Source organism: Rattus rattus, chromosome 12 (genome assembly GCF_011064425.1).
Source record: "Rattus rattus isolate New Zealand chromosome 12, Rrattus_CSIRO_v1, whole genome shotgun sequence".
Taxonomy (NCBI): domain Eukaryota; kingdom Metazoa; phylum Chordata; class Mammalia; order Rodentia; family Muridae; genus Rattus; species Rattus rattus.
The window spans coordinates 33,693,158-33,704,736 of record NC_046165.1 but is presented as its reverse complement, the minus strand read 5'-3'; positions in this window follow the sequence as shown (position 1 = coordinate 33,704,736).

Genomic DNA, 11,579 nt, shown 5'->3' with positions numbered 1-11,579 from the left:
CATTTCCAAACCCATGGGAATTATTGGAAGATGAAAGATAATTGAGTTTGTATGAAATTTGGAATTACTTGAAATCAAAGATATTAGCTGCATACAACTTTACCTTCAAAAAATACTGGTGAAAGGTAAGAGAATTGATTTCAGTTGGAACAGTTTATTCAGCATGCATTACTCTTGTGACTAAATCAAAATATGTATACATAATTGTACCAATTTCAAGGGTAAGCAGAGATTTCATGAGGTTAAAACACAAACATATAAGGAAAATGAAAGTCTTCTCAAAAGTATATGATTGAAGCCATTGACTATCCCCGCAACGTTGTATACTAGGAAGAAACATCTGCTTTTTATACTTATAATATAATGGACACACACAAGCTATTTTCAGATTATCCTAAATTCTTTGAGCTTATATGATAATTTCCTGATTGTCTTCATTTCTCACAGATTTATTAGTAAAGAATGCGATAGGAAATAATGTTAAAAATAAAATAACTGAGCTGTAGATATTGTTCAACAGTTTTCCAATATTTGCTGATACTGCACAACAATTAGGTTTAGCTGCCTGCATTCATGAGGTAGCTCAAAGTCATAGGTAAATCTAGTTCCTAGAGTCAGGATGGCCTCCCTGGTCTGTGAGAACCAAGCGTATATAAACTACATATAAGGAAGTCAAGAATAGTCTATTTTATCTAGTACAAAAATGACCTCAGGAGCTAAGCAAATAATGTAAATAAGCATGTCTCTGTCTCAGTATTAAATATCTTTCTAAAAGATGTATAATATATGGAAGATAGTTACTGTGTAAGACCAAAGATCATAAATAATTTTAATCTGATTGTTTACATGAAAGTCATTTGGAAGGAAATTTAAAAAGTGTAGTGGTATTACCATAACAGTGGTTTCATAATTTTTCCTAGGAAGCAATCTGATTAACATATAAAAACGAGAGATACATATTTCTAAGTATGTAATAAAATCTGTTCAGTTTATACAATGTTACTTGTATGTTTGTTTTCAAGGATGATCACTCAATTCCGGTTAACCAGTTGGTTTACTCTTTCCTGGATAAAATAATAGAGCAAAAATTAAAAAAAGAAATAATTTTAAAATGAACTATCATCAGAAACCATTATTAAAAGATAAATTTGTCGCGCTTGCCTAGGAAGCGCAAGGCCCTGGGTTCGGTCACCAGCTCCGAAAAAAAGAACCAAAAAAAAAAAAGATAAATTGTCATTACTAGAGAGATGCATTATATAGTTAGTATCATTTCCTAAGTCATCTTTCATATCATGTAATATAGTACCTTTGCTTCTAACAGAAGAAGATTGTCTATTTGTGGGATTCACTTTCTTCTCTGAAATGCATTACATGTTAACTCAAAAATTAAAGCATGATTTCACATATTAAAAATATACAATTAGTTCATTACAAATGTTACTGGGGACCTATTTTATATTCTCAATGATGTTTTGTAAATGGTTCTATATTTTTAAGTGGTTCACTAAGGTATGCAAAAAATGTACAGATGAAAAGATTAATTTTAGGTTGTGAATATTTGTGCCTATTAATATTTTAACTTGTCATTCCATGATTGGTCGCTATGCCTGCAAGACATGTTATTTCCTAAAGTGTGCAAAAGGAGCAGGAGTGGATCTGTGTGAGAGGGTAAGTGGTTTTGTTTGTTTGTTTGTTTGTTTGTTTGTTTGTTTTTGTTGTTTGTTTGGTTTTTTTGTTTTGGTTTTTGTTTTTTTTTTGAGGTGGAGTGCTGGATAGAGTGGAGTGGAGCTTGGCGAAACTTCTGTCAGTATGTAGTGTATGAGACAAGAACACAAACAGAATAAGGAGATTATATGTTAAATTATACATATTTAAATTATACACTCCTCCTCACCTGTTGGTAAATTACAAATAGCCAGATGGGAAAACGAGCTGTGATCTGTGGGCATTTATTGATTGCCATATGATGAGTATTTTATTAGACTTGCTTTAAGCACTAAAAGGCTAACCAAAATCTTGAAAACTGCATACTTTCTTATAAAGACCAGTTCAGTTATATTAATTATGTTCTGCAATGCACTTCTAATTAGAAATAATAGCAGCTAGAACTTAGATATCCATATTTTCATTGGTAAGAGAGATATTTATTTTGATTGAGTGTATATGCATTATGTGATTATGGATGGCCAAGCTTTTTCTAGTAAACATCTAGGTTCTGTTTTCAAGCATGACCACTGATTCCTACAGGCAGCAAAAATCAATCTAAATAAAAAATTTTAGTTTGCTTTTGTTTGCATGGTGTGTGTGTGTGTGTGTGTGTGTGTGTGTGAAATTGTTTAAAATGACATAATTAAGACTAGAGAATTTCACCTTAAACTTACATTATTCATGTTTATGGCTCTGTCAGAGAGTGTGGTGACAGATAAAAGCTTAGACATGCATGAAACTGACCCAATCCTGATTCTCATAGAGCCTACTCTAGCCTACGCCAGTGAGGGTTTCAATAGTATGACAAACATACCAGTAGGTTTTATTTTCCTACGGTTCCATTGCTATAGAAAATACAGTTCTTTTCTTAATACAATCTCCGTTGTGTGAAAAGGACGACTTTCTCTTCAGCCTGCTTGACCTGCAGCTTGTCCAGATGTATGGGTACCTGCTCTTGGATCCATTTCTTGGTGTGGTCTTCATTCATTTCCTCTCATATTTTCTTTAAAATTATTATACAATTTTTGTCTGATTTGCTAAGAAAGATGACCTATCTATCTTTTGCTGAGCCAAGATCTGCTCCTGGAAGTGGTCATGTGCTATAATTATTGTGTCTCTCTGGTATGCTAGCCATTTGCTAGCTAGCCAGCTTCTCCAATTTAATAGATGAGTTGCTAACATGCATCTTTGTATCCTTCTGGAGTTTGAGGATGTGATCATCCATCTGAGCCTTCCGCTCTTTCTCCAATACAGTCAGCTCCTTCTGGCCATAGCACGATAGCTGCTTATAATGACATCTGCTCTACTCCTGATCATGAATCTGCAGTGTAACCATACTTGCTAATCAGAACAAAGCGTGTTTAATTCCTACAGTCTGGTTTAGATCTGACTGGTTTGTCAGGTCTGGTTTGCTCTTGCCCTCCTTATCCCTTAGAAATGCATGATTCCTTTTGTGCATTGTCGAGAAGTGGGAGTTTAGTGTGGTTTATTCTGAATCTTGAGACACTTGGGGATTCTCTCTTCCATGAACTCTTGCATAATGTTCATAGTGTAATTCCTGATGTAGGTGCGCATGAACGTGTTAGGGATGGAGTAGTTGTGCAGAACATCTCTACATTGTCCTGCTTAAGTCAATTATCAGGTTTCTGTTTTCCTCTTCTCCTTCTTCTTCCTCTTCTACCTCCTTCTCCTCCTTCGTAATTCAAAGGTTCACTCAGAGCCTTCTGGAAAAGGATGTTTCCATGTTTCAGTACTGCAGTTTATCCAGCTCCAGCATGGCATCATTTTTCTTTGTAAATTAATGAGGATATGTGGGGCCCATTCCAGCAGAACAAAACATCGTTCTCTGATGGTTCTGGAACATTGTTTCTTTTCTGGGGTGTGGTTTTTCTCCTCTAGCAATAATCAACAAATGATACAAAGAATGTATCATTCCTGTACTGAAGCATCAATGGGAACTCATTCTGGGTCATGTTATATAGAGGGTGTAATGTATCCTTGTTAAAAATCATGTCAGATAGGGCCTTTCATTCTGCCAGGCAAATATAGGTGATTCTCAGTAAAGAGATGTCAACTTTTCTGTCATAGTGTTCTGAATCCACAGATAATCCACCTTTGGAGATTCAGGGGTACCCACAAAGTAAATGGTAGCAAAAGCCATGCAGATCCAAAGTTAGTTAGCTTCACCTTCCCTGGCTTCATTTAGAGAAAATGTCCTCTGTGAACATACCTGTGACACATAAGAGAAAGTTTACTAGCGCCTAAAAGGCACTGTTTTATAACAGCGATAGTCAGTTCCTGAAGTGTTTTCTTCTGAACTTCTAACTACTTACAAACTGTACCTAAGCTGCACACCATTACCAGCTAAGCAGAATGCTTTGTAACTGAGTGAATTTTTACTCAATAATTTTGTGCTTCTTCAACTGTCCTTAAAAAATAACTTCCAGAAGTCTAAGAGTACATGAGCAGCACAAACCCTGCTTTTATTTTATTTTTATTTTTTAAAGAACACACAAGCTTGAGTAGGTAGAAAATGGGGAATGGTCTGTGAAGAGTTGAATGAGACCATAACTATGATCAAAATGCATTGTATAAAATTTTCAAAGAACAAACAACAATAAGATAAAATAAAAAAGTGTATCTTGTTCTGTCTCATAGGTCTACTTCTCACCGTAGGACATTTTCTTAATAACTACCACCTCACTGGTGTGGATATTTATAGCAAAATAAATGACTCAAATCTCTCATTTCCAATTTCATGCACACTGATAAAAAGCTCTTCCGAGTGATCTTTGTAGAATAGTTTCCAATCTCTGGATTCTTCAGTATTGCTTTATGCATGGTTACGAGGGTTATAACATTTTGTTTTTGAATGTCCAGCCTTTTGACTCATTCACTGACAGTTACATTTATTCTCTTTAAATTTTTGATACATTCTGTTGTATGACAAAATACACTGTATTTCTCAGAATTTTTAGCAGTAATATCTCATTTACCACCTTAGACTTTTGGGTACAGAATGCCCCTATAAAATGTTAAGCTCATGTGAGAAAAGTAAAAAAGAAAAGAAAAAGGGAAAAAAAACTTATTTAACTTTTAGAAAGACCTACAAAAATCTGCAGCATAAGCTGGGTGTCCCCAAGATATGATAGACATCATATCCTGATGTATTTGATTTTCCAATACCTATTTTTCATTATAAGGGTATGTGCCTATGTGTGGTACCTATTTTCCCTTCCTTTATTGCCAGAGATCCACTGATGGGGATTCAAAGTGGAAACAATAGCTACCAGTACTGGGGACACCCAGGACATGACCACGCCGTGTTCATACTGTGACATATCACATAAAAGAAGGTAATATATTCACCTAGAAGAGTTTTTATTATTTATGCAAGATTTTAATATAAATGAAAGTTCTCAGTTTTGTTCAGAAATAATGCTCGCATTATTTTGATTTTTTAGAATAATCAAAATGTTTTTGTTAATAAAGTGAATGCTGTAAATTGTTTTCTGTGGTACCTCACAGATCAGCGATGGAGGCATTGTAAAGCTGGAAAACAAAGTACTTGGGTGAGTCTTCTAATGCTCGGTAATACCACTTAGTATTTCTTATGTTAATTGACTATATTGTGAAGTTTCAAAGGAAAAGAGCATTGAAAATGAAATTGTTCATGTGTACACATTCATCTTCGGGATACAAAATGAATTGAATACTTCCACTAAAATTTCTTCAAAATACACTCCTGTGTTTTTCTTCTCCTTTACATATTTGTTCTGTTCAACTTCGGTGTTGCGTGATTTTGATATAGATTTTTGCTCTATAGCCAAGTATATTTTCAGGTTTGTGATTCTCCTGCCCCAGTCTTAAAAATACTGGAATTACAGGTATTTACCACACAAAATAGATTCTGAGATAATTTTGCAAGAAATATGTATAATTTTTAAAGGTAAGTAACAGACATATCTATTAGGTATATGGCAGGTAAAGTCAATCATAGTAATTCAGTATTTGTTTCAGAAAGGTATTGTTTTGGAATATGATTAGAAAAGAAGAAAATGAAACATTTACAATAAACAAATATAATAAAATAAAATAGGTATTTCATTTTCAAAAAACAATAATAAACATAGACTTAGATGTTGTAAGAATAAATGAATAATTTTCCCCAAATTTAATTACTATCTTCCTTATTGATGTAGTATATACCATGACTAATTACAGTGCTTCATCTCCTCCAAGGTTCAGAGGTTGCTTTCTGAGTTTTTACTTTCTTTGAATGTGCTGGTCTATTTGGGATTACAAATCAATGCTACATGTCTACAAGACATGCAACAGATCAGACCTTAATGTTTTACCTGGAGTCTTAGGAATAAAACCCAATAGAGTAGAATCGATGGTTTGATCAACAACACTCACCATTTTTCCTGTATTTGATAAAATGCATTTTGCCAAAATAAATTTGTTTCAATGTTATCTTTCATTTTTAAAAGGTTATTTAGTGGTTATCTTTACAGTGTTTTGCATATATATATATATATATATATATATATATATATATATATATATATATATACACACACACACACAAGATCTCATGATAGATGGTGATGAACCATCATGTGATTGCTGGGAATTGAACTCAGGCTCTCAGAAAGAGCAGCCAGTGTCCTTAACCTCTGATTCATCACTCTGCCCTCTTTCTTCCTTTCTTCCTTCCTTCTTCCTTGTTACTTTCTTTTTAAATTTTTTTATTTACTTTTATACTCCAGATATTATTCCCATCCCAGTCTACCACCACGACAGGTACCCATCCCATCCCATCCCACTCCTCCCCACCAATGTCTCCACAAGGATGTCGCCATCCCACCCAGCCCACCAGACCTCTAAACTTCTTGGGCCCACCAGTCTCTTGAGAATTAGGTGCATCTTCTCTGACTGAACCCATACCAGGGAGTCCTCTGCTGTATATGTGTTGGAGGCCTCATCTTTCTGGTATATTCTGCCTGGTTGGTGATCCAGAGTCTGAGAGATCTCAGGGGTCCAGGTTAGTTGAGACAGCTGGTCCTCCTACTGGGTTGCCCTCCTCCTCAGCTTCCTCCAGCTTTCCCCTAATTTAACAAGAGGGGTCAGCAGCTTCTGTTCATTGCTTGACTTCACATATCTGCATATGGACTCTTTCGGCTGTTTGTTGGGTCTTTGGTAGCACAGTCATGGTAGATCCCTTTTTTGTGAATGCCCATTAGCTGCAGTAATGGTGTCAGGTCTTGGGACCTCCCCTTGAGCTGATTCCCACTTTGGACCTGTCACTGGACCTTCTTTTCCCCAGGCTCTTCTCCATTTCCTTGCCCGCATTTCTTTCAGACAGCAAGAAATATGACTCAGAGCTTTGAGTGTGGAAAAATAACCCCATCCCTCACTTGATGCCCTGTCTTCTGCTGGAGGTGAGCTCTACAAGTTCCCTCATCCCCCTGTAGAGTGTCTCACTTCCCAGGTCTCTGATAAATTCTAGAGTGTCCTCCCAACCTCCTTTCTCCTGAGGTCTCTTTCCATCCATTCAGCTGGCCATCAGGCTTTAGTCCTTTTGCTCCATCCAATACCAGATCTTGTTCCCCTCTCCTGCAACCCCCAACCCCTTTCCCTTCCCTGTCCCTCCCTTCCTCCCCGCCCCGCCACTCGGTGGTTGCTTTCTTCTCCCTCCCAAGTGGAACTGAGGCTTCCTCAATTTATTGAACGTTTTGAATTCTGTGTTCTGTACTTTTTATTTTTTGGCTAACGTCTACTTATTAGTGAGAGCATGCCATGCATGTCACTTTTGGGTCTTAGTTACCTCACTCAGGATGATATTTTCTAATTCCACTCTTTTGCCTGCAAAACTCGGGATATCCTTGTTCTTAATAACTGAGAAGTATTCCCTTATGCAAATGAATCACATTTTCTGTTTTCATGCTTCTGTTGTGGGACATTTGGGTCGTTTCCAGGTTCTGGTTATCGCAAATAAGGCCGCTATGAACAGAGTGGAACATGTGTCCCTGTGGCATGGTGAGGCATCTTTGGGGTACATTCCCAAGAGTGGTATTTCTGAGTCTTTAGGTAGATTTATTTCCAATTTTGTGAGAAACCTCCCAAATTGATTTCCAGAGTGTTTGTACAAGCTTGAAATCCCACCAACAATGGAGGAACGTTCCTCTTTCTCCCCATCCTCGCCAGCATCTGTTGTCTTCTGAGGTTTTAATCTTAGCCATTCTGATTGGTGTCTCAGGGTCATTTTGATTTGCATTTCTCTGATTACTAAGAACTTTGAACATTTCTTTAGGTGCTTTTCAGCCATTCAAGATTCCTCTGTTGTGAGTTCTCAATTTAATTCTATACCCCAATTTTGATTGAGTTCTTTGTTATTTTTTGCTTAAGTTCTTTATACATGTTGGATATTAGCCCTCTATCACATGTGGGGTTAGGAAGATTTTTTCCCCAATCTGTGGAATGCTAATTTGTCTTATGACTATGTCCTTGACCTTATAGAAGCTTCCCAGTTTCATGACATCCCATTAATCAATTCTTGATCTTAGCACATGAGGCACTGGAGTTCTGTTTAGCAAATTTCCCCTTGTATTAATGAGATCATCAGGGCTGTTTCTCACTTTCTTTTCTATTAGATTCAGTGTATCTGGTTTTATGTTGAAGTCCTTAATCCACTTGGATTTGAGCTTTGTGCCTGGTGACAAATATGATTCTATTTTCATTTTTCTACATACAGACAGCCAGTTAGATCTCATTTTTTTAAGATCAAAGGATCTTATTTTTTTCTTTTTCTAGAATAAGAATTTATTGTGCTCTAACTTTCTTTACCTTTGTGATGTCATCTAACTTGTTTAGAGCAAGAAGAAACCAAAGCTGAAGTGGCTGAAGAGGTGGCTTAGCATTCTAAGCAGGTTTTCACAACAAACAGTAGCTACAGTTTCTGGCATGGCCCTTCTTGTCTTCTTGAGCACCTGTACATATGTATCACATTTAAAAACTTATACAAGCACACACACACACACACACACACACACAAAATCAAGCAGTGTAAAGTAAAACATATGTTCAAAAATTACTAATGATTTTAATGAAACTAAAAATCCCTGTTTTAATTAATTTAATTTAATTGTTAAGCAATATTTGCATCACTGGAAATGAACAAATATATGAAAATATTAACAGAAAATAATCCATACCTATAGATGATATTTAAAAATAATTTTTTCATAAAATGAATTGAAAATTTCAATGATATGTTTAAATTAATATTAACAAATGTGTAGGAATAGTTGATCATCTTGATTAGGATAAATAGATATAACCCACCAAATGACTAAATCTTCTTTTCACTTAAAACATTTAGTCAGGCATAGTGTCATGTTTCAGTCATCACTGTTTATATTTTATCTGCTCCAGACATTGCTATCATCACAGTATAAGGAGCTATATCAACACTACTGGATTTATATTCAGCTATACAATGATATCTATATTTCACCAATAACATAGATTTAACATTAAACACAAAGGTAGATTAGAACATTGTCTCAATATTTTTAAACAGATATATCTGTGTTTATATAAATATAATCTATAAGACAGAAGATCAAAGTATAAATATATATTTATATATCACAAAAAAGGAAACAATTTATATTTGCTCAAATTTCCACAGTGCTATGTAGGTATATCATGTCAAGATAGATAGACAGAAAGATAGCTCATTTGACTTCATAGGAGGCCAGGTATCAGAGAGCAAAGTATAAGTGTGCACAGAGAAGTTATCATCAGTGACCTCTCTCCAGTACATGACTTCTTCTAACCTTGCCCCATTTCATAAAGTTTAAAAACTCTCAAAATATCACCAACATTAGGAGGAAAAGCAATCAGCTAATAATTCCCTATGATCCATATGCTCTCATCCAAAAAGAATAAAGTATATTTTAATCAACTATTTTAAGGTAATTATTTTTCTAAATTCCATAGATACATTTTGTTACAACTGGTGTACAATAATAGTGCAAAAGGAACTGTTAAGGTATTTCTGAAAGAAGTATGCATAATGAAATTATGAAGTATTTTCAAAAGGTAAGTATTCAGATGAATCATTCATATTAAGCATATATTTTTAAATCTTGTTGTTGCCAAAATAAAATACATAGTTGTTGGATTATAACTTTGTAAATCAACTTCATATTTTCTAATTCAAACCTTAAGCAATTTAAACACATATCAATTACAGTAATTTATATGACATCCCAAAATGCAATAATTTCATGTACTCTGTGAGTCTTCTTTTCATTTATCATTAAAGATAAATAACCTTTTTATTAGTAAAAGTTTTAAATAAGTCAAAATATATATCTACTATATGAATATTGTCATTTATTTCAATGTGACTTTTGTTGAAGTAAAGTTTATGTTAAACTGTGATTTTCCTCTGTGATTTCTTCACACTTAATGAGCAGACAATAATAGAATTTTTGAAAAGGGATTTGAAAGCAGTAGAAGCGTAGCAAAGCAGTTAATTCTGCCAATTAGATAAATGTTGTGGAAAGTGAATCTTCTACCACCCTGTGGTAGTTTAGAATCATTGCATATTAGCATACTTCATTTACTCTCTCTGCTTAATTAATGCTATCCAATGAATTTGCATTTCAGGTCATATTTAGAAAAAAATGAAGAAAACAACTGAACTCTATTTTCTGAATACACAGACTTGTTTTAGTTTCATAAACAGCAATAGAACTCACCTGATAAATACTTTAATCAAAGTGCCACAGGTGGCATGAATTATATTTGATCATTTTAGAAAATCATAATGCCAAGCTAGGTAATTTCTGCAGCCAACTCTTTAAAATAAAATAATTTATTTTGAAATTCCTCTTATCATCTTTCATTGTCTTATCTCTGAATCAAGTTAAATATTATTTTTTTAATCTTTCAAACAAAGAATACAACTGTTGAAGCAGGTTGACATGACTGATTTCATTTTCAATGAGATTGTTCAGAATTTATGTTCAAATAATTTAACAATATAATTTTTGCATAACTGATTAATTGAAAGTGCATTGACAAAACCTGGTTAATACTTAGTACATAAACTATAAGTTACTGAAATTTTATTTACCTAAGTATAGCATAGGAGTAACACTCAATTGTTATTTTTCTTATGACTTTGAAGGATATGAAGTACAAAACAAGAATGAAGTAGGGAATGAGGTTCTCATCATGCTTTCCATGTGAGAATACAAAACTAATCCACATCTTATTTCTGGCTTCCTATTTATCCTGCCAGCATCCATTTAATTTTATCTCCACTATGCTGCTACTTTCCTGGCATAGGTCTGAAGTAAATCATGGCGTCATATCCCAAGGAAATGTTTGCAACTTCCTCCTAAATCATGTAAACAACCTAAAGATGATAGCAAAGGATATTTACAGTGGAGCAGAAATTGCTATATCCAAGTGTGTGAGGTATTCAGATTCTCTCCGAATCTCTGAATCTGGCACCAGGACTGTAAACCAAGAGAAACGATGTGCGTGTGCGTGTGCGTAAAAAGTGTGCGTGTGCGTGTGCGTGTAAAGGTAAAAGGTAATGCGTGTGTGCGTGTGCGCAGTGCGTGTGTGCATGTGTGTGTCTGTGTGTGTGTGTGCTCATTTTCTTGAATTTATAATGAAGAAATGACTGCAAACAAATGTTTTCTTCTCTTTTAAATAGAGGAAAATGTAGTATTACATTATAATTGTTGCTTTTCTTTTTTCTTTTCTCTTCTCTCTCTCTCTCTCTCTCTCTCTCTCTCTCTCTCTCTCTCCCTCGTATTTTTCTTTAGGTTTTTAGTGCCAGTTAT